The following is a 22360-nucleotide window of genomic DNA, read 5'->3' as shown; positions in this document are numbered from 1 at the left end:
GGAAACAAGTCTTTGACAGGGTCTCTTCATCAGCACAAACAACTACGAACTTTCTGGTGAGATATCACGTCTTCTGTGTTTGCATCATGCCACATAAAAGTCAGTAACCTATCTTTATTTATGCTGTTATAACCAAGAAGGAAAGTGACATCTGATTTTTGTCAACCCTTTATGAAAAGAATTCATTGCAGTGCCCGTCTCTGTGTAACATGACAGCTAACCTACCAGCAGAAAGCAACATGACATCCTTTCTGTGTACTAGCCTCTATCCTATGGAAAGGAGGTTTTCATCCCCACACTGCTAATGGGATCCTATTTAGTTTTCCGTCATAAACAATCAATTTTTTGAAGCCTTCATCTCCCAAATGTTTCAGTTAACAGTAATTTTTTCCATTACCATATGTTTAAAATTAGGCATCTAGCTGTCAATCAATGCTGATAATGACAATGAGATTATAGGGACAAGTGAGTTATTGAAGTAGCTTGAATTAACCAAACCAGATATTTTCAAAGCAGTGAGGCCTTCTGGGCAAAATGCTTGATTTCCATTACATTTTATAGTATGAAACCACCATACTGATCCCACAAAACTATATAGTCCTTTGGATTCCATCTGCCAATGACTTAAGTCCTGTCAGCGAGGGAAAAGCTTTGCCCCACATTAGATAAGAGTAAAATATTACAAACTGCTGACAGTTGGTACAATAAATGGCGGTGACTTGCACATTCTGAGTGCCACCCTGGCACTTGTCAAATGCTTGACTTTCCTTCAAAGTAATATGAAAAGTAAAATTAAACCTAGTCAATCATTATGCCTGTTAGATTTGAGCAATCTTGACAACTTTTGCTTTAAAAAAATCATTTACTACAGTCCCATAGCATGCCTCCTTTATTCCCCACCCCCTGACCTGTGGCTTACTGTGGAAGTACACACATTTCATATACACATTTCATATACTTTATGTCCACTCCACTCTGTGACACCAGGTTTTTTTCTTCCACTATCTGACAACTTTTCTCCCCAAAATGATAAAATATCTCCAAGGTCTTTTGAAGTGTTTCATGACTAACTGTAAGACACAGTTCTAGATAATTCCTAGAAAAGATACTTGAAATTCAGAGATTATCAAGACCATCATGGGAAAGTAAAAGGGGAGAAAAGTGTAGTCACATAATTTTTGACAGCAATTACAAAATTATGACTGAGAAAGAAAATGACTGAAATTTGATGCATATACAATAAAGACCCCAAATGCTAGCTTTACAATGATCATGTGAATAAAAACTAAATAGAAAACACAGCCTATACCAGTTTCCACAGGCAGGTGATAATGTGGTGCCTACATGATATAAACTCAAGATATAGGAACCTATTTATACATAAACTTTTAGCAAACCATCTCCATGCTACTATTTAACAAACTCCACATGGTATCAATGTAATGATTACATTTGCTACTTGTTCAGTGTTCTTTATTTTAAGACTGACATACCCAATAAATGTTAGGGAACCCAAGTGATAATTTGAAAGAATGAAACAGGATAAGAAGGGGTGGTTTTATTGTCAAAAAGTAATTTTCCAATCACTGAAATGCCATACTTCTCCAGGTAATTAAGATTGTTTTATGTTTTCAATATTGTTTCTAGACATCATAGACTTTCAGACTTTTATAACTGGATCCATCCTCCTCACATCTTCCTGCCTGAGTCTTTTCTCTATATCAATATCTTGCATGCATCTCAACTCTTAACAGCTTTAGTACCAGGCCCATGTTGTTTCTCTACCAAACCTATCTGTACCTCCCAATGTTTCCCACACAAATGAAGTCCAAACACGCAGTTACTGGATGCTCTCTACAACTCTGTATCTAACTGCATCTTCGGAATGAGCTCCTGTAACCTTCAAACTATCTGCTTGCCTCTCTCCATTTCCTCAGCCATTAACTAGTCAAAGCCATTCTCTATTTCATGGTGGGTTACCACAACCAACACCTAGGTAACCTTCTTCTTTTAATTTCATTTTCTTAGCTCTTATCATTCTCTGCTTGGCATCTACTCATCACAAGGCCAACGGTATTAATGATATTCTTATTTTCTATGTTCTGATGTTTTTGTATCAGTGGTCTCACTGGCTGGGCTGTGACCACCTCTCGCAGACTATGGAATTCTTAGGTACAGTACAGGGGAGCCTGCTGTTCATATAGAGATTAACAAGTCAAGACTGTATGCACCCAGTCACCTCCTTTATTGATCTCCCAGACACAGTCATTTTCCCTTCATTGATTTACATATCCTGTCACAGTAGCAGGAGTATCTGACAAAGCAGTTTGAGAAACGAAGAATTGTCTGACCTATGGATTCTGAAGTTCTAGCCAATCAGAGTAAGGAAGGCAGGATGGCTCACTTCATGGTGGTTAGAGCATGTAGCAGAGGTGTCTCCAGACTTAGCAGACCAGGAATCACAGGAATCAGGCTAAAGAGGGAGTGGCTAAAACCTTCAAGATCTGGCTCTAGTTAGCTACTTCTACCAGCTAGGCCCTGCTACCTGCAGGCTCTACAGTCTTGCAAATAGTTCTACAAGCTGGGGCGAGGGAGGACTGAGCATTCAACATATGGGGCTTTGGGTGATGCTTCAGATTCAAACTATAAAGGCTCTACACTAAATCACCCAGGACCAGCATCAACTTGACTGAATTAACAAATGCTTAGGACACTGGTAAGATGCTTTGGTAGATGGGTCTGTGGGAGTATTTCCATTTGTATACTGAGTCCTAAGTTAAATAAAAACGAGAAGGGAAAAAAACAGGTAAATACCACATTCACCTCTCTTATCCTCCTTATCCACTAAAGTATGAGCATGCAGGCTCACACTGCTGCTGTCATTGCCTTGAACTTCTCCTGGCTCCATGCTTCTCCATCAGGATTCTCAATGGACTATACCCCCAAACTATGAGCTGAAATAAAGATTACTTCTGGTTAGTTAGCTTTAGTTGTCAATTTAACATAGGCTAGAGTCTTGTGAGAAGGAAGCCTTAGATAGAATTGCCTAAATCACACTGACCCATGAACATGCCTATGAGGGATTGATGCAGGAGGACCAAGGACCCTGTTGGTGGCATCACCCCTAGGCAGGTGGTTCTGAATTATTGAAGAAAGGTAGCTCAAGAAAGGCCACAGAATGAGCTAAAGAGAAAGTCATCAAGCAGTGTTTCTCTATGATTCCTGTCTCCAGGTTCTTGTCTTGAGTTCCTGTCCTAACTTTCCTCAACGGTCTGTTGTAACCTGTATTTGTACATCATATAAAGCCTTTTCTCCCCAAGTGGCTTTTGTTCTGAGTATTTTGTCAAAGAAACATATTGAAAACTAGAACACCTTTCCTTAGTTCCTTCTTGCCAAATATCTGTTCATGGAAATGAGAAACATAAATATTACACATGGTATAGGGATTTTCAGTGATACCATTCCTCAATGATGTGATCATCTCCTTATGGTCTAGGACAATCAATCCAACAAGAAAATAAAAATGGCTAATCCAGAGTAAGTGTGACATTTGTGTTCTCTCTCTCTCTCTCTCTCTCTCTCTCTCTCTCTCTCTCTCTCTCTCTCTCTCTCTCTCTCTCTCTCTCAATCACGCTGCCATCCAGAAACCTCAGCCCCTCTCCTATTCACTGTTCACATTAATTAACCCAAGAATTGGATGGAATGGGAAATAGGGATCAATGAACAAGGAATAGCTTCGTATTAGTAAAGAAGCTACATTTACTTTCTATCTCTTAACCATCACCTATACCATATTTATTTAACATATATTACACTCAGCCACTCAAACTTAATGCTCAGTAAATATACTTTTAATTTTGATTTGGCAGTAGACTCAGGCATCAATGTAAAGTCTAATGTTTTCAAACCATGTTATGTTCCATATTTTGTTAGCAAGATCACCATCATCAACACCACTTACTTCATCTAGAAACTTTTTTACTTATCTGTCATAACCACTTCCTGGTTATGGACTCTGATTTCATTGAGGGCTGTTGCTGTTCCGTTGGAATGATAACGTCTTAGTTTGTTCCCTGTTTCATCATAGGGGTGATGGGAATTTCACAAGGCAGATAGATGACTCCAAGAATTTCCATGGATCCATTTCTCATTTTCCAATAGGTCAGGTATGGAATAACAATCTACCCATTGTATGACAGTAAGAACTCGAATATTAGTCAATACTTCACCTATGATTTCCTACCAGACTCTTTCTCTTTCCAGAAACTTCCCAAGAAAGTCAAAACTCCGCATGGAAGCCCAGACTCATTCTAAGAAACTGAGTCTCTCATTCTGGACTCCTAATTGGTCTAACGTTGACAACACAGATTTAAAGAAGGGCCAAACTCTAAAATGTCCCCCAAATGGCATAACCTCAGAACAAATATTTCCTCAATAAGAAACATTTACCCTTCATTCTCTGACGAACTAGTCAGTGATACAAATAGTCACCACAATTGCCAACTTCTGTCTTTTGAGTCCAAAGCAAAGGAGACAGATTGTAACTGTTTGGAGCAGTCAGAACTTCCTATGGAGTAGGGTGGATCTTTGGACCATATTTCACAACAAGTATGTATCAGCTTCCTGCCATAATAGGAAGCAAATCATCACACCTGAAGTAAAGTTAGAAACAACCAGCATACCTTAAGGACAGCTTACTTTGTTCTACTTCTACTTGAATGACAATCTCAATTCTTCCTCATTAAAACAGTAAAATGTATAGACACTGTATTTTGTAATTGATGAAACATGTTTGCTGATGATGACAGACTGTCTTTGGATCTCATTATTTGGCCCATGTGTTTTTGCTATTCAATTCCAGAAAATCTATTAGCATCTTTCCTTTGCCACTGAAATCCCAAGAAGTGAGACTGATCTGAGGCTGTACCTGTTCACAAGCTAACAGGCAAGCCAGCCATAATTTCAGAGATGCTGGCAGAGGTACAAGACCTCTGAGCCAGAGACTTTATTACTCAGAACAAGAATAGACTCAAGAAGATCAGAATTTTTTGTGAAGTTCCCCAAGTTCACAATTCCATATGCTGATATAGGATAGATAGACATCAAGTGTGTACGGTGGATTTCCTTAAAGCACCACTGAGGTTGGAAAACTCAAATATTTTATGATGAATGCTAATCATTCATGCCTTTTACTCCAAAACTAAGCATTGTCTTATTGCAGTGTGCAAGAGGGCAACATCCTTTCACTTTCTTCCTAGTCTATTCACAAATATCCTTGAAAAGACAGTCAATACCTCCATCAAAACATACTCAGAAATGTAAGTGATGAAGAGAGAATGGGGTTCTATGAGTGTATTCATAATATCCTGGCCTGAAATGCTTCTGTGGCCTCATAATCCACTTAAAATCACAGCTCTGTCTCAAAGTACTCAACAATTCTTTGTTGTTCTTTGAATATCCCAATGTCATTTTCAGGAACTTTAGACTTGTGAGTATATAGACAAAAAGTTAAAAAAAAGGTTCAAGCCCACTGAACTTAGTTGAGCCTAGTTGAGACGTAGAGGGTCTTTAGGGAATGGTATGCAGGTAAGTCAACTTGCTGTGTAGAAATACACTCCCAAACATCTCAGTCCCCAAAATCAACCACCAGGACTTAAGTAAAAAGACCACTTCCTTGTGCCATCACTGTTATCTGTTATATCTAGAGAGACTGATTAAACTGGTTATTGTGTGATTTGCTGATTTTCTGAAAAGGGAAAGAATTTAAAGCGGTAGTCAGCACAGAGGGGACTCAGAGCCACTGTCTTTCTCCCACTGTCTTCCTATTCAGACATCTGTTTTTCTCAGATTGAACATGTATTTATAGCCCTAGTTATGATAAATGAGGAAACCAGTGTTCATTATGTTGCTATGGACTATCCTCAATAACAAAGCAAGAAAAAGAAATCTTCTGGTCCCTAGGCCCCTAAGCCACACTGCTGGATTTATCCTACTTGATAGTAACATAAAATACAGTGCTTTCCAGTGAAACACTGACTAAAGGGAATCAAATGATTGGTACTGAATCAATACTGAAGACACGGTTTATTTCCTTAACTTACACCTATGGCCCATTCAGAAAAAAATATATGCTTTCATGGGGGTATCAGGTACTACCCTCCTTAAAATCATAAGTTAGAGGAAAAGACCTCTGAGTGAGTCAGCACCTCCTCTGCTGTTGTCTCTAGATGCTGCTTGTCTGCAAAGTGCTGGCATCATGCCTTCTGTCTTCTGTGTTTGGGGACAGAAACCTGATTGCATTTGCTAAGCTCAGTTTGGATAAAGATGTAGCAAGCATGATTTATTTAAGTCTTGAGTTCCAATATGGCTCTGCAATCTGGCTTTATTAACAATACATTGTGAAATTGTTCACAGTTCATTGAAAAATCATTAGTAGATAGATGAGACAGTTCCTCATATATAAACAATTTTATGAACAGTGTGTCCCTCATTAGGCTATGCTTTATCTCATAGATAAGCATAGCAAAGTAAAATCAATTTTATCCTTAGGAAAAATTGAATGCCATTGTTTCACCTATTAAGAAAACATAATCTTGGGAGATGTGCAATTCCAATTACAAATACGAAAAGTATCTCACCTATCTAATATTGAGCCCTTTCATATTTTACCTACAAGAAAAAGATAGCAAAGGCAAAGGTTAGCTTCTGAAAAGTCAAAATAGAGCAGACAGAGCAGTCAAAGAAAGATAGGAACAGGACAACACACACGATTTTATTCAGAGGTGATTTACATATGCTTTGAAAACAAAATATACCGATTTCCATATTAGCAGCTCTTCAATACAGACAAGGGAATGAGCGACAGCAAGTGAAATAACCATGAAGAGCAGAAAACCCAAGATTCAGATGTAAGAATCCACAATATCTTTCTGCAGGGGTGACTCCCACTCTCCATAGGGTTCAGCTCACTAACTGACTGTGATGTGCAGAGGGGGTGGCAGGTCAAGTGGCAAATACTAGGGATCTTTCTTAGCTTGCTTACTGTTAGGGTGAACTTGGGCAAGTCAGTCATCCTTAGCTCTCAATATCTGCCCTTAGAACCACATGATCACCATTCCCTGCCCCCCCACATAGACATGAAATCAGAGTCTTTCACATCTCCAGTGATTGTTGTAAGATGCTCTCTATAAATGTGGCGATTATTAAAATCACTGTCAGTGACACAATCAGGGGAGAACATCTCCAGGAGTGACTGTCTAGAACAGGTTGTCTTGTCGGCCTGTTGAGGGCAGGGGGTTGTCCTGCTTATTATGGTAATTGATTCGGAAGACCCAGCCCATTATGAACAGCTTTGGTCCTAGACTATGTAAGAATGGAGAAAAAGAGGCTGAGCTAAGCACCAGGCATGCAGGGATCCACTTCTTTCTGGTCTTGACTGTGGATGTGATATGTCTTTTTCAAGTCCCTGACCTCTTGGTTTTCCTGAAGTGATGGGCTAGAACTTGAAATTGTGAGCTAAAATAAGCCTTTATTTTTTGTCAAGGTATTTTATCACAGCAACAGACATGAAACAAAATGATGAACATGCCTTTTAAAATTTCAGAATTCCTCATCAGATGTCAGACCATTCCTCCCACGGGCTGCCATGTTTCAGTCATCCTGAGTTCTGCCAGCATTGGGAAAACAAAAAGTGCCTAGGTCTCACCTTGCAACACCTGGGACATTCCCCACGTTCTGGGAGACTGTCTCTGTTATTGTTGAGGCCTGAGGTTAAATTTCACTTCTGGATAAACTATTTTCCTGACCACTTGCCCTGCAGGAGTTGTCCTCTGGTCGTGGAGGCCATCTCATTTTAGTTCCCAACAACCACAATGTGAACCTGTTTAATGTCTCCCTTCCTGTTAAGCATACATTCTGTGAAAACCAGGCCCCTCATTTATTCTGTCAGCTTTCTTATAGAATCCATGCCTAGCATTCAGCACTTGTTTGCGAATGACTGGATGAACAAATAGGTAAATGTGAGACAACAGTATTGGTGCTTTTCCCAAAGCAGATACATATGAAATAACTTTTAGGAAATATTCAACTATAAGGTGTTTTACCTAAAACGTGTTTGGTATGTTGAATGGGCTAAGGGTATTACATGTGAGGCTCCAATCAAAACCAGCAATTTGTTTACACTGTCGGTTTGACACAGAAGTGTAGCTGTGGATATATTTCCTAACAGTGAAACAAAATTATTTGGATTCACTTATTCAGTTTTTATTTTGTCCTTGGAATACTATCTCAGTTATGCTGAAAACAATCATTTGAAAATTAAGATTTTTTTGGTGACCTTCTGAAGTCACACAAAGAATTTTCAATAGTCAAGATCCGAATTTAAAACTCTTAATGTAAACCAGCACCTGCCAGTCCAGCATTACTAGCTTGGTGTTAAAGAGGGCTTTCCTAAGAAAAACAAAGTAAGAACATTGTAGTTTCGTACTTTCAAATTAGATTCAGACCCATGATTTCTGCTGTGTTGAAGCACAAACTTCAATAAAATTTACAGTAAGTCAACAGAAGCTATGAGGTTAATAATGGGGTTCATTTGCCTTAATTCAAACCATATTGGAGGGAAAAATACATGACAGCAAGATTTCACACTACTTCATGTAAATAGGGTTTGGTATTGTGTAGTTATAGATACATACATAGCCATACCATATAACACTTCCTCAGTACATAGATACTGTATATATTTAACTTTATAGAATGATATCTACATGGTTATATAAGTATTTTGTCTATTAAAATATCACTTTTCTAAATGATATTAAGTATTAACAAAATGTAAAATCTATGCACCATGAAAGACTCTGAAAACACAACAACCTTTCCTTGCCTTTACTACAAGACAAACAACACCCACAAAGACAAGGCACATGTATGTGACTACTACCATGAAGAAATGAATACTAGACAGAGGGCAGCCTTCTGCATAGTGGGCACCTGCATCTGGGAAAAAAACATCGAATAAGAAATCATGGAGATCTTCATCTGACCTGGAAATGGAGATATTTGAGTTTATGACAAATTCTGAAAAGTACAAAATAAGAATGGTAAGATAGTAGAAAAATTATAATCAATCATTTCTTCAGTTCAAAAATTATCTTAGTATAGTGTTAAATATCAGTTTGACTAGATTGGGAAAATTTTCTCTAATGCTTATTTGGATTTCTTAACAACATTCTGCTATTTGTGTAAAACGGGCTTATCTTTAAGAAGAGTCTTCCAGGGCAGGGCATTGATGGTGCATGCCTTTAATCCCAAAACTCGGGAGGCAGAGACAGGAGGATCTCTGTGAGTTCGAGGTCAGCCTGGTCTACAGAGTGAGTTACAGGACAGGCTACAAAGCAATACAGAGAAACCCTGCCTCAAGAAGGAGGAGGAGGAGGAGGAGGAGGAGGAGGAGGAGGAGGAGGAGGAGGAGGAGGAGGAAGAAGAAGAAGAAGAAGAAGAAGAAGAAGAAGAAGAAGAAGAAGAAGAAGAAGAAGAAGAAGAAGAAGAAGAAGAAGAAGAAAAAGAAGAAGAAGAAGCCTTCCATCTTATTGGTTCGGATATGAAACTATGAAACTGCTGCTGTGGCTTTTATGTAGAAAAAGAGACCAATACATTTTTTTCTGCCCTGTTACAATACAAAGCAAGCTCCTAAAATAAGTTCACTTGAGAACAGAAAGGCTTAATTTAACAAGAAAAAGAAGTAGAAAAAAATGAAAGGAAAAAATGAAGAAAAAGATTTAAGAACCAATAAATAAAAAAATCAGCAAGTATATGCACTGGTTCTTTTATAATAATTCTTAACAAAATTTAGAGTAAATGATAAATTAAAATAAAAATTTTATCCCAGGATCACAATTTGCATAAACTAATTTTATTATTACAATTTCACTAATAGAGGAATCTTTTCATCATTTGCCTAAATTTAGTGTTTTTTTTAATTGAGAAAAATTTTCAACTGTGTATCACTTACAATAAATAGTTAAGGTGATTCAGGGACTATTATCCAACTGCATATTTACTATTTTCTAATTACATTTTCTCCTACTATAAATTGATTACATCTACCATGGCATGATGGTGCATGCCTACAATCCTAACACTTAGGAATTAGAAGCAGAAGGATCAGGAGTTCAAAGCCAGCCTTAGCTACACAGTCAGCATGAGGTAAGCCTTGGCTATATGAGATCCTGCCTCAAAATAAATAAATAAATATAAAAAAGGAAAAAATAATGGTAATATGATGTGGTAGAAATTCTTCCTTTAAGAATAAATCCCCTGCTATATTAGCCAATGCTTTTTTATTTTTTTATTTTTGGTTTTTTGAGGCAGGGTTTCTCTGTATTGTTTTGGAGGCTGTTCTGGAACTTGCTCTGTAGACCAGGCTGGTCTCGAACTCACAGAGATCCGCCTGCCTCTGCCTCCGAGTGCTGGGATTAAAGGCGTGTGCCACCACCTCCAGGCTTATCCAATGATTTTTATTCCCTCCTTAAAACAGTGTACAGTGTTTTGGTTTCAGGTAGACACCAGGCTAGAGTTGAGTAAGCTATGCATGACTCCCCTTCATAATGATTATACAATTTGCACCACTGGAATGGCTTTCATTATAACTACTATCATTCATTTATAATCTCTTACTGCCACAGCAGTCCATGTCACCTATCTACTTGACTTTTTTGATTTCTTGTTTATTTTGTTTTGTTATAACAATGGCCACTCAACAATAAATAATTGCACTAGAATTAAAAAAAGAAAATTTGGGGAAAGTAGCATAAAGATATCTATCTAAGCACTAATTTTTCCAATGTGAGTCCTCCCTCAAAGGTCTCACTGTGTGCATTCGGATCATTAGAGTGAAATTGCACACCTTCTGTAACTTGTATCTATTGCTCTTTTTGAATAAGAAATTGTGAGATAACTATCATTGACTTTAATGTTGATAGAAAATGTTGCAGAATAAAGCTCCAATCTCCCCTAAATGTGTAGTAGCCCCTACTGAGGCAACCCTCTACAAAGAGGAGAACCCTGACTGTGCAGGAATCAGAAGTGGATCAGCAGTGCTCCAAACTGCTGAAAAATGCCTGCTGTTTAAGTTTTAAGCATCTGGGATATGTTGCGACAGCACCCTGAGTCAAGAAAGACAGTCTGCAACTACATACTATAGGCTATCATTGAGAACTACACTTCTGATGAAAGTGTGTTTATGGCTTTTTACAGTCAAGATCTCAAATTGAAATAAGCATAAAAGTATTTTTCACATATGAATCCTCAGTCATGAATAATGACCCAAAGTTTTCTAGAGACCTTAATAAAGGGAGTTTTAGGAAAAGCCCACCTAAGGAAGTTCAGAACAAGGGCTGTTGGAAAGCCGTTATCTTCAGTAAGGTAGCCACTGGTGAGTTATCCATGGTCATGTTGATAATGCCACACCCATGCCCATGTGAGTGGCCTTGGTTAAACCTGACTCACAGACGAAAAGCAAAACCAAACAGAAATGAAAGCAGGGCATAGACTTGGTAGCAGGAGGCTTGGTGGGTAGGGAGATGAGTGTAAATGGATGAAAAGTGATCAAAATGTAACATATATAACATAATACATTATATATATATAATACATATATATCCACAAAAGCATCAAACAATAAAACTAATTTTCTAAAGGAAACTGTACCTCAAAAACTCCTGGAATCAGAAGTGGTTGCAATTTCCGATGTTTGTGCATTCTAAAAATATTTTATTTAGCTAGTGAACTGTGTGGGAAATGAAACCAAAATGAAACAAGATGTTCCTTCATGTTTAATATATAGGCTATATACCTATTCAGAAGAAACTTTTTATATGTTTCATTTTGTAAATAAAATGAATTTTCATTGAATTTCTTTGTTCAAAACAATTTGTTGGAACCTCTATTAGCATATCTAACAACCCTAAGGATAGACTGTCTAGCCCATTGTGAAAAAGTAGTCATAGCAAGAAACTGGGTTGTCTCTGGGTTGAAGCTGTGTTCTGAAGAAAGACCTTGTGTTAAGACTTACCCCCAAAGCATCATGTGAATGCACACCCATCCACACACATCCCAGATCAATCTGCTTTCAATGGACTTGTGTCCTCCCTTCATACAGAAGCTACATACCTCCAGAAACAAATGTTTTCCACATTTTTATTTTTTCCCTGGCATGACTTTTAATAAATTGCAGAACTCTATTCCTTTCTTCCCTTATAAACCATTCTTGTTCCAAAAGCCCTCCCAGGAATGTAGTTTTAATTTTTTCATGGAATTTCTTATAAAAGACTTGGCAGAAAAAGAAGCAGTATCAGGAAGATTAAATGTGTACACATTTGGGATTGTTGGGTAAAATATTTGTATCACATTATGTGACATTCTGCATCAGAAAAATTACAATAAAATGACAAAACTCTAGTCGCTGTGGTGAATAATGAGATTAGCATATCCACACAGCATACAGTAGTGGCATTAGCTAGTTGCCAGCTTCTTCCTCTACTATAACTACTATGATTCATATTGGCATTATAACTTTTCAAAACTGACATCTATTACCCCCACAGTTTCAAACAATGTTAATAACAATGGCACCTATTGTATTTGGAATGTTCTCCCTCGATGGTTAAAGATTACAACGGTATCTGTCTACAGTTTCTAATTACATATAACACACTCAAGAAATTTGGGTGACTCTTCATCACAAAATCTGTAAGCAAGGACTTCTGAAGCATATATGTGTTGAATAGCCCTTACATGAACTATCTAGGGCAATAAGTGTTTTGGAACTTGGAGATTATTGGATTTGGGATGTCTTTAAAATGGAACTTAAATCTAGGCTGAATGCACTGAAGGACTGTAATACACACACACACACACACACACACATACACACACACACACACACCACAATCACAAAGAAACCTGCCATATAAACGTGTGCATAACCATAAGCCAGTGCAATTTTCTGGGAAAATGTTAAAATGGAATATTGATTACTAGTTGATTGAAAATTCCATGTAGCAATTTGAGATGAGAAATGATGCAACAGCACTCCCAACACGTTGCTCTGGGAAGTTCTCTCCAGTGGGGGAGAAGCTGATGTCTTCATTGCAAATTCTGGCCATGACTGTTTAAAACGGCATAGGATGCTTACCTGGAAGTAATGAAATTACTGTCCACAGTGGAATTGCACTGTGATGTGTTCTTATTTGTGATATTTTATGGACTCACTATCATGAACGTGTAGGTGCATGTATTGAGATAGCAAGATAACCAACTTATTCCCAAGTGTCAACTGTGGTCCTTTTTGACAGAAATGCGGTGCTTCCCAGGAGGTATTGGATTTGTTGGTTTAGCTATGGCTGGTTGACTTTCCAACTTCTATTCTGTTTTACAGGGTCTTCCTTGATACTTGACTCTCACCTCAGGCTCTTGTCTGTCATGCTCCTTTCAATGCAGCTGCATTTCTGACCTCATCATAGCAGTTTACATTAAACATGCATATGTTTGTGAACAATGGATCTATTGTTTTCTGTTTCTTTCCAATTTGTATTTACCAATGAAACTGTGTTAATGGGAATTTTCAAAGAAAGACATGTACATTACGGCTGATATATTACAAAAGTTTCTACATGTTACCAGTTTCTACATTCCCTTTAATGTAATTCCCCAGGACTGAGGTTGTAGCTCTGTGATATAATATTTATTTAGTACACATAAGACCTTGAGTTCAACTCCAGCACTGAAAAGCAAAAGAAAAAAACAAGAAAACAAAGAAAAGGAGAGGGAAAGAAACTATATTCTCCAAATGCTACATCACTTTTAAGTATCCATGCAACATTTTAGCTGTTTATTTAAAATGTGGAATAAACATTACAATTAGAATTTGCAAAAACATGCTTAATACAATTAATTTTTCTGGAACTATTAGTTTTTATTATGTCATTTTAAATTCCTTTTCATGCTGTCTCACAATTATCTTTTTACTTTTAGAATATATTTCCATAAAATATTCAGCATAAATACCCTCCTGGACATGAGGTTACTGGTAAAGCCACAGCACCTACTGAACTATGGGGTTCTGATTTGTGTTCAGTTTTAGCCAAATCAGGTCACACATTCACAAGACAATGCTAAAGGACCCAAACTGTCTGAACTATCAACATATTCCAAGCAGCTGTGCAGTAACTAATACAGAAACAATCAAAATGTATAATTTTAAACAAATTTGGCTCCCATAAAATATTATACTTAGCTGTAAATTTTCTGAAATACAGATTAACAAACCATTGTTCAAGAATGAACATCAAATAAATAAGAGATTCAGAAAGTACTTTATTTTCTCCCATTATTTTTTCTTTACCACAGAATTAAATCTTACCATGTGTTTTCTTACATTATTCCTGATTATTTATTTAGAGATAATTTAAATAGTGAGCAGCCAAGTGAGCCGGTCAGTCAAACTAGTGTGTCACTGTGATTAGTGGTTTAAATGAATACTAAGAGTTCAGTAGGGTCCTTCATTCATTTTTGTATACATTTCGAATTGTCCATAATAAAATGCTATAGGAAAAGAACAGTCATACAGTTCCTGATGTTGAAGAATTTGTATCAGAAACTGCCTGTAATAAAATGGCTGTAATAATACATCATTGCTTTTTAATAAGAGAATGATAGAGAACAGATTTGAGAGTGTGTGCGGGTGGGGGTTTGGGGGAAGATGGGAGATGATTATCTGGGAGGAGTGATTAGGGAGAAACTGTATCAAAATATATTGTATGAAAAAATTTATTTTCAATTAAAAAATATAGAAGCTGAGACAACTGTATGAGATTGTGGTTCTAAGATGTTAGACAAAGGCATCGGAGGACTCCAGGGAAGGAGAATAAAAATGTGAGGACAGCAAACCTTCCCACCGCCCTTTGGAGCCATTTTCTCAGCAGCAATGCATGGAGTGTAGACCCTAGGTAAGCAGTCATTCAGTTTTCATTCTGGAAGGCTAAGTTGGCTTGAATGTACTGGAGCAAGGCACTGGGGGACAAATGGGCTCCAGAGATTTGCCCAGGGCCTCGACTACATAGTTGTCAAACACCAAACTACTTATACACAGACTGGAAATGCTTGGGGGTTGGAGATGTTACTTAATGGTGGAGCACTTGCCTTACATGCATGAAGCCCAGGAATTGCATCCCAGCCATGGGTGCAATTTTAAGATAAATGTGTAAATAATAAATATATCCATAGAAATGACCTAAAACATACACACATATGTGTGCATGCACACACACACATGCATGCACACACACACACACACACACACACACACAAACACAGAGGAACATTTGTTTGTGATTTTGAACTAGTTCAAAGATGATACCAGAAGAAAAAAGGTATGATAAAATTACTCTGATTAACTTAAAAATTAAGGATCTGAAACTCAAACTGCTTTAGATATTACTTAATAGCATTTTAAAACAAGATTTAAAACTCAATGAACGAGCCGGGTGGTGGTGGCGCACACCTTTAATCCCAGCACTCGGGAGACAGAGGCAGGCGGATCTTTGTGAGTTCGAGGCCGGGCTGGACGGACAGCCTCCAAAACAATACAGAGAAACCCTGTCTCGTAACCCCCCCCAAAAAAACTCCATGAAGGAAGATGATAAAATCTAGATTGTCAATAACTTACATTCAGCATCTCATACAATGTTTCTACTCATGCAAAGAACGTGTCACTAGGTAAAATATTAGTCATTAGTCACAGACCCAGAAATATATAATTTGGAGAAATTTATATTAAAAAAATTATCCCAAATAGATTAGAAGTGAAACCATGAGCAAAAAATGAAATGTATCCTTACAGAAAATGAATGGTATTTCTAAAGTGAGAGTATACAGCATTTGTAAAAGAAATTCGTTAAACTGAATTTCAATATATGCCACATTGAGGTCAAAATATTAGAAACATGAAGACAAGAGGACCCATGGGATGAAATTAAGCTATCTAACATGTGTGAAATTCTGAGGGAAAGAAAGTAGGGTGGAGACAGAAAGCATTTCCTTTAAAATATCAGGGAAAAAAACAATTTTCATGAGAACCAACATTTAAACACATTCTATTCTTTGCATGGCACTTGTGATTACAGTGCAGAAGAAAACATTTCTTATACAGATATCTAAAGAGGAAATTTTATCCAGAGTAGGCAAAGAGACACCCCGACACTAAAAACAAATGAAATAATAAAGCAAACAATAACCGAGCAAAGGAACAAGCTGTATCCCTCCTCCTAAAAAAGACCAAAGCTTTCCAACAGTAAGTACTTCATAAGTGAATGTTCAGCAGCATTAGCTACAGTGAAAACTAAAATGGCAACACATAAGATAAAACTCTGCAAGGTGACACCGAATGTTGGTGAGAGTGTGGACCATCTGGAACTCTTAGATAATATCGCTGAGTATATTAAAAGGTAAATGCCATTCTGAAAATTAGCTTGGCAGATATTAAAATGCTAAATCCTCAGTAAGCATATGATCCAATGGCTATACTATCTATCCAAGAAAACTAAGGCCACAGATAAACTGTGTTATAGCCATCATACAATTATATGTTCTGTGAAGGAATGCAGAAATCATGGGTTTTCACCAGAGGACACTGTAGCACCAAAACAGCATGCTTGGAGCAAGAAGCCAGACAAAAGAAAACAAACCTAGATGCTCACAAAAGATGTTCTAAAGAAATCACAACTAATCTACTGTTACAAGAAGATCTATTATTGCCTGAAGTGATAAGACTGACTACAAAGAATGAATAACTTTCTGGAATGGCAGGGATGTTTTATATCTTGATTATTACAGTAGTTACACATTTGTCAAACATATCAAATATAGTTTAAATGGGCATGCTTTATTTCAGGTAAATTATTGTACAATAAATTTAATTTTTCAAAAAGTGTCACTCATGTTTATTCCACCTTCTTCGTTATAGTAATCTCCATCAGTATAGTGAGAGCCTTGAGCTAAGCAACTATAATGTATGAAATGTATCTTCTTTCCTACTGCAGAAGTCTTCTCTGTGCTTGCCCTGCTCTCTCTCCCTCTCTCCTATCTATCCATCTATCCATCCTCTATCTATCTATATCTATCTACAGCCTATCTATCCATCATCTATCTATGTATGAATATATCTGCCTATCTCAACACCTTGTACACAATAATCAAGTACATTATCACTGAGATACACCCACAATTCCCTACTTTTACTCTTAACTTGCCACAGTTTGTCTGTAAACCAGTGAAAATTTCTTACAGTGCACTGCTCTAAAAATGGTAAGGTATGAGCCATAAGATCAAAACTAGAAGTTCAACACAGTAAAACATAAAATAAAATATCAGAGTATTCCAGGCCTAATAAAGTTGTTTTATTTAAAGTATTTCTCTCTCTCTCTCTCTCTCTCTCTCTCTCTCTCTCTCTCTCTCTCTCTCTCTCTCTCTCTCTGTCTGTCTGTCTCTGTGTGTGTGTTTATGGTTTATGTATGTATAATGCCTGCAGAAGCCAGAAGAAAGGTTTACAGACACTGGACTTGGAGTTACAGGCAGTTGTGAGTCACTGATGTGGGTTCTGGGAACTGAATTCAGGTTGGCTAGAAGAGCAGTATGTCTCCTTAACAACTTCGACATCTCTCAGTCCATGTCTATTAAATGAGTTAAATGATTCAGAATTATATTGAGGGAAAAAGATGGGGGGAAAGATACAAAGAAAAAAGATAGAAAACAATTTGCTCAAGAACCTTAAAACTAAAATATAAATGTTATATTCTCACAAGGAGAAAAATAAAAGCAAATAAATATAAACCACCCTAAAACAGGAAAGAAATGTCAGGTTCAGAAAAACTAGCATGATGATTGGAATTTTGTGTGGATTTAAATTTTCAAAGTGTCATTAGATGCGAATAAAGTTGCAGAAAAGAAAATCGTATAAAGTAATAGAAAGTCTTGCTCTCCATTAATCCCAAGCATCTGTTCTCTGATGTCTACCTCATGCCGGAATTAGATATTTAATTTATTTTGATGCGTGCTTGCATGAAGGCCAGGGGTCAATGTTGAGAGTCTCTCTATTACTTCTCAGCCTCTTCTTTGAGATAGAATATGTCATTGAACCTGGAAACCCAATTTCAGATAACCTCCTGCAGTAGTGGTGTTACAGGCAAGGTCTGCCACCACACTCAGCTTTGACCTGGATGTTGGGAATCCTAACTCAGGTCCTCATGCTTGCTTGTATTAACGAACACTTTACCCATTGAACCTCTCTGGGACCTTTTATTTTTTTATTTTATGAATACTGCAATTATCCATTAAATTCATTCTGATAACCATGAGTTTCTGAGAGCAAACCTGGCATTTATCCTTACAATGTCTGTATTATGAAAGATGATATGAGCATAATTCAGTCCCAAGTCACCACTGTAACAATGTGTCTGCTTCCATAGGATACAGAACTGAAGCAACAGAAAATTCCTCTGCACCATATGCAAATTTCATGCATTAGGTCCTAAGAAGGTGTGAAGTTAAGACACAGAGCCTGCTATCTGGTTATTCTTAGCAAGTCTTTATCCTGCCAATAGCAAGGAGACCTAGGGCAGATGTTTATAACCTAAGGCAAGTGCTTTGTCTAAAGCAGCGACCTGGATATGCTTCAGGTAATGTTGAGAGGAAGATAAAACAAATAAAGACAATATGAAACATTTAGATCGTAGTTATAGAGAAAGCAATTGAAATATTAGAGATTGCTTATAAAAATGATAATCAGAATTCAGAAATAAGTGAACTTTTACAGTCGGAGAAATGTTGTGGCAATTAAGAGAACTTCTGCCCTTTCAAAGGACTAGTCAAATTCTCAGCACCCACTTTTGGTGGATCAAGCTCTCTTAAGCTCCAGGACCTGGGAATCCAATATACTATCTGGTTTCGGTGGGCACCTGTACACACACACACACATACACACACACTAAATATTTAAAATGTTAGTTTTAGACTATCCCAAAACTTTAATTCTTAGTTTCCAACATTCCTCATAATAATATTTAAGTATAATAAAGTCAACATAGGCATTTTTTAAAGATTTAGTTACTTTATTTTATCTTCATGAGTGTTTTACCTGCATGTACTTATGTCCCCACATTTTTGCCTCATGCCTGCAAAAGTCGGAAATGGGTGTTAGATCCCTTGGAACTGAAGGTCCAAGTGTTTCCTCCTAAAGCCATTGCTGAGGAATTCGTAAGCCAGACAGAGATGCATTTACAGCTACCAAGAGTGTCCCTGACAGAAGAAGGAGGAAGTAGTGCAAGAGTCTACAGTCCAGAGTCTGTCCTCCTGCTCTAATGGCTGGTCTGTAAGCGGTCACGCCTTCCATTCTAGGTAACTGTTGCTCAGGTACGTCTGCAAGAGAAGCATTTTATTTCTCTAAAGATGTCTGATGGCCCCTTAAGTACTATAGAAAGGTCTACAGAAGTATGTAGTCCTTAGAATGACTCAGAGTGATGGGATCAGTTCTCTTTAAAATCAGGAGAGAAGCTAATAAATAGACCATATTTTATAACTCTAGTCTTTTATTTAGAATCTTTTACAATGTTGACTATTAAAACATGCAAATTAGCTCTCTAGACATCATTACTCTGAATCGTAATTATTTTCTGTTTTACTTTGTTGCATGTAGATGAGTGTGGTGTGCACACACACGTGTGTGTGTGTGTGTGTGTGTTGCATGTACATGTACACACATGCATGAAGAGGCCAGAGATTGGTATCAGGTATCTTCCTTCATCCTCCTCCACTTTGTCAGGATCTCACAGACCAGTAGCTTGTTAATTGGGATTATCTAGCTCACTATTTTGCCCTGGGGATCTCTGTCTTTGCCTCCTGAACATTTGAATTACAGGCCAGTCACTACGGAAATTAACGAGTTTATTCAAATAACACATATCATAAGATACAGCTTTAAAACAAGTGACAGTCAAGTTCCTATCCCAGTATGTTACCTGTTTGTTCAGTGGGACCTTGTATTTTAAAAGTCAAAAATAATTGAATAAAATAGAAATACTATTATCTCTACAACTTTTCCTCCATTTAATTAGTAAAATATCTCAGACTAAATGGAAAGCATATGCTTATTGCTTTTATTTCATTCATAGCTCATTTTTTAGTTCATTGGCTGAATAATTACTAAGTAATGATTGACATATGGAATAACTACTTGCATAAATATGATATCTTTTACAATGTTTTAGTATGGAAATGAAATGATAAACATACTATCAGAAACATAATAATAACTCTATATATGAAGATGGAATGAGTAGAGGTAAAGATACAATTTGACATGCTTAGACATATATTTATCAAAATCCACAAATTGAGTCCTGTGCACTACTAATAAATTTGGAGTCACAGTGTTGAAATATACATTATTTGTATAAAGTCTAACTTCATGATATGTAAAATGTATATGTCATTTGAAATTTCATCTCATTTAGACACAACAAATTTTGCTGAGGCAATTTTCTTACCTAATTAGCAAGACACCTAAAATTAAAGCATATATGAAATCAAATCAAATATATTACTATTCCTACTTGAAATCTGGAACAAATAAAATTAAAATGATCAATAAATTGTTACAGATAAAAACAGAAGTCAAATTCTCAGACATTGAGAAGTAACTGGGGAATATTTACCATAGACTGGTAAGGGGGCACCTATCAGAGACACTTGAATCATGGATGTCTAGACATGTTTCAGTATATTTCAGATGTGGACATGGAACAACCATGACAAGGCTTTTTGTCTTATGACCAGTAGGCTGGTGCTCTTGGCATACAACTTGCCTCTTTTTAAACCAGCATCAATACATGTTCATCCCTTTTCCTATGATGCTGTGGGTCACAACCTTCATTGCCATTTACCACTAATGAAGGACCTCCTACTCCTGTTTCTCATTCTAAGAACAAAAATTCATTGTTTTACCAGATATGACAAACATCTTTAAAGCTATGATTTCCTCAAGAATAAATAACATTTTCTGGCAATGTCTATCGAACTGTAAAACATTCAGAGAAATGATTTCTGATGAGCAAATAAAACTTTGCATGTGTCTACGACTCCATATATCATTGCTTTCCATAAGAACATATTTATAACTAAATGTGTAGTTTTAACTATGTGGAAATATATATGCTCAAGGAAAAAGAGAGCTCCCTTAAAACTCTTGCTTCATTTTCTATTTCTGTTTAAATATAGTAACCAGTACTCAAACTCTTTGTAAATAGCATTCTTTGTTATTATTAGTCTCTGTTAAGCCTGCTAAAGCAGGGGCATTGAGACAGTGTGGCTGTGAGGGGGTGGCAGTAGAGGAATTGCTGCGATGGTGGTAGTGGGTGTGAGGATTGTTACTGCGAATTCTGGTGAAGCCCTGAAAATTTACCATGAGTGATTGCCATCCTCAGACACCAGCTGAAGATGAGTCTAATAATGATATCAAAGCCACTTCAAAGACAGAATAGAAGAAGAGACAGGCCTGAATTTCACAACACAAGTTAAGGGACGATGTACAAACAAACAAAAAAAACTACAATGAATGAAAGGAAGGTTATAAGAACTGTACCATATAGCTTGGCTATTCCACTAAGGTATTTACCAATAAACCCTAAACAAATATAAAAATTACAGAGTTTCTTGGCCTGAAAAACTCGACATATGCTTACATCAAGTCCCGTTAAACCCAGGAAAAGTATGAGAGTCATATATATTAGAGTCAACACCTGAAAATAGAGAATAGTGGCATGTGTATTCACAATATGCTCCAATGTGGGTAGTAGATGGCCAAAGCTGAGATGCTCCACTGCTCCTCATGAGCAAGCCTGTGATTCCATCCCTCAGATGGGAACCTAAAACCCTCCTGAAATTAAGTCCACCTGACCGGACCCTGAGAATATAGCCAGACTATGTGATGGTCTTTGGGGAACTGTGTGTCCTTTCTTTCTACCTTACTTACCTCCTGGCTAGACTTCACTTTTAGATTCCTATCAGCTATGATACAAACTGTTGTGTAATGTCAGCATCTGACTTCATCCTATGCCAGATAAAAACCCACACATATGGGTCCCCATCTAGAGTGGTCTCAATTTCATCTCATTTTCAGATTTGGATTTGGGGCTCAGGTCCACTGGTGCTCCAGCAGTCGGTTCCTTTAGAGCCCCATCATGCTTCATATGATCTTTCAATATATCTTTGGGAAATTCTCATCACATTATACCAATTCTGTCACATA

General features: G+C 37.2%; 1 protein-coding gene across 6 annotated transcripts in view; it reads right to left on the bottom strand.

Moving 5' to 3' along the window:
• Positions 1–22360, bottom strand: part of Eya4 (EYA transcriptional coactivator and phosphatase 4) — a 243342-nt gene that overhangs the window by 134331 nt on the left and 86651 nt on the right. The gene's annotated exons all lie outside the window — the stretch shown is intronic.

Source organism: Mesocricetus auratus, unplaced genomic scaffold, assembly GCF_017639785.1.
Source record: "Mesocricetus auratus isolate SY011 unplaced genomic scaffold, BCM_Maur_2.0 Super-Scaffold_100018, whole genome shotgun sequence".
Taxonomy (NCBI): domain Eukaryota; kingdom Metazoa; phylum Chordata; class Mammalia; order Rodentia; family Cricetidae; genus Mesocricetus; species Mesocricetus auratus.
The sequence above is the reverse complement of the archived record's forward strand: the minus strand, read 5'-3'. Positions and strand labels throughout refer to the sequence as shown.